This window comes from Bison bison, unplaced genomic scaffold (assembly GCF_000754665.1).
Source record: "Bison bison bison isolate TAMUID 2011002044 unplaced genomic scaffold, Bison_UMD1.0 scf7180017864160, whole genome shotgun sequence".
NCBI classification, from domain to species: Eukaryota; Metazoa; Chordata; class Mammalia; order Artiodactyla; family Bovidae; genus Bison; species Bison bison.
Genome location: NW_011494732.1, coordinates 5,284,391 through 5,286,869, shown reverse-complemented (window position 1 = coordinate 5,286,869; position 2,479 = coordinate 5,284,391).

Genomic DNA, 2,479 nt, shown 5'->3' with positions numbered 1-2,479 from the left:
TGTCCGGCACTGCCCCCTCTTTGTCAAAGCCGCAAAGGCTGTTTGGTATTCAAGATGGAAGTAGATAGCTGCACTCAGTCGCTCAGTTGCTCAGTCATACCCAACTCTTTGCGACCCTATGGACTTGTAGCCCGCCAGGCTCCTCTGTCCATGGGATTTTCCAGGCAAGAATACTGGAGTGGGTTGCCATTTCCTTCTCCAGGGGATCTTCCTGACCCAGGGATTGAACCCACCTCTCTTGCGTCTCCTGCATTGGCAGGCAGGTTCTTTACCACTAGCGCCACCTGGGAAGCCCCAGAAGTAGGATCTAGGGAAAAACAAAACTGGACCCTGACCAACTTTGGAACCTGACCTAACCTCAAAGGCACCATCTCTCCTGACTGTCCTTTGTACCTGAACCTGGCTGTTTCTGGACCAAACCTTGGACAGCTGAAGATTCTTCCTTGTTTTAAACATATTTTTAATATTTATTTTTATTTATTTGGCTGCACTGGATCTTAGTCATGGTATGCAAGATTTTCGATCTTCGTTGCGGTATGTGAAGTTGTAGTTGTGGCATGTAGTATCTAGTTCCCTGACCAGGGATCGAATCTGGGCCCCTGCATTAGGAGCACAGACTATTAGCCCCTGGACCACCCGGGAAGTCCCCCTTGCTTGTTTTAAATAGCTTATTGAGATATAGTTCATATGCCATAAAGTCCACACATTTAAAGGGTACGGTTCAGTGACATCAGTATGTTCACAGATACGTGCACCTGTCACTACTATCTAGTCCCAAGTCTTTTTATTTTTTTTTTGGCTGTACCCCATGGCTTACAGGATCTTAAGTTCTCCAACCAGAAATCAAATCTGGGCTCGGGCAGAGAAAGCACTGAGTCCTCATCACTGGACTGCCAGGGAATTCCCAGAATATTTTAATTGCTCCAAACAGAAGCCCCTACCAGGTGAGAAAGGAGTGGGTGAGGGATAAACTGAGAGATTGGGATTGACATATACACACACACTGTTTAGTCACTAAGTCCTGTCTGACTCTGTGTCACCCCATGGACTGCAGCACGCCGGGCTCCTCTGTCCTCCATTTTCTCCCAGAGTTTGCTCAGATTCATGTCCATGGAGTCAATGATGCTATCTAACCATCTCATCCTCTACTGCCCTCTTCTCCTTTTGCCTTCAATCTTTCCCAGCAGCAGGGTCTTTTCCAGTGAGTTGGGTCTTTGCATGGGTGGCCAAAGTATTGGGGCTTCAACTTCAGCATCTGTCCTTCTAATGAATATTCAGGGTTCATTTCCTTTGGGATTGACTGGTAATATACACACACTACTATATATAAAAGAGATAACTAGGGGGATTTGCCTGGCAATCCAATGGTTAAGACTCCATGCTTCCAATTCTGGGGGCACAGGTTCAACCTCTGGATGGGGAACTAAGATCCCACATGCTGTGGGGTGCTTCCAAAAAAAAAAAAAATAGGCAAGTAATAAGGACCTACTGTAAAGCACAGGGAACTCTACTCAGTCCTCTGTAGTGACTTACATGAGAAAAGAATCTAAAAAAAAGCGGATATATGTGTAACTGGTTCACTTTGCTGTACAGAAGAAACTACACAAGGTAAATCAACTATACTCAAAAAAACAAAAAACCAAGCCCCATTAGCAGTCACTCCCCGTTTGCTCCTTACTTCTACTATAGCCTGAGGAAACCACTAATTACTCTGTCTTTATGGACTTGCTTGTTTTGGACATTTTATTTAAGTAGAATCATACAATGCATAACCCTTTTGTGACTGACTTCTTTGACTTAGTTTACTGTCGTCAAGGTCCACCTTGTTGTAGCTTGAATCAGTACTCTATTCCTTTTAATGGCTGAATAATAATCTATCATAGGGATAGACCACGTTTTCTCTATTAATTTACCCATCAGTGAACTTTTGTGTAAATTGGACTTTCCCTATTATTTGCTTGTGGTAAAAGTAGTGCTTTCCTTCTGGAAGCTCAGGTGCCTAAGTTATCCACTGCTGTGTAATAGGTTGTCCCAAAATTAAGTGGCTTAAAACAACAATAATCATTATCTTTCATCCTTTTTGCAGATCTGGAATTCTGGAGCAGTTTGGCTGAGCAGTCCTGATATGGGATTTCTCAGGAGACTGCAGTCAAGATATCAGCAGGGGCTGCATTATTATCTGAAGGCTTGACTGGGGCCACTTCCAATGGTGCCCTCACGTGGCTGTCAATAAGAGGCCTGAGTTTCTCTCCCCTGTGGGACTGTCTCCGAGAGCTGCTTGAGTGTCCGTATGACATGGTAGCCGGCTTCCCTCAGAGAAGTGTCAAGAGAACACTGAAGCAACAATTCCTTTTATGACCTAGCTTCAGAAATCATAGTCATCTCTGCCACATTCTCTTAGAGGTCAGTCACTAAGTTCTGCCTCTCATTCCAGAGGAGGGCAATTAGGCTCAAATTTTTTTTTTTTTTTGGCTGCTGT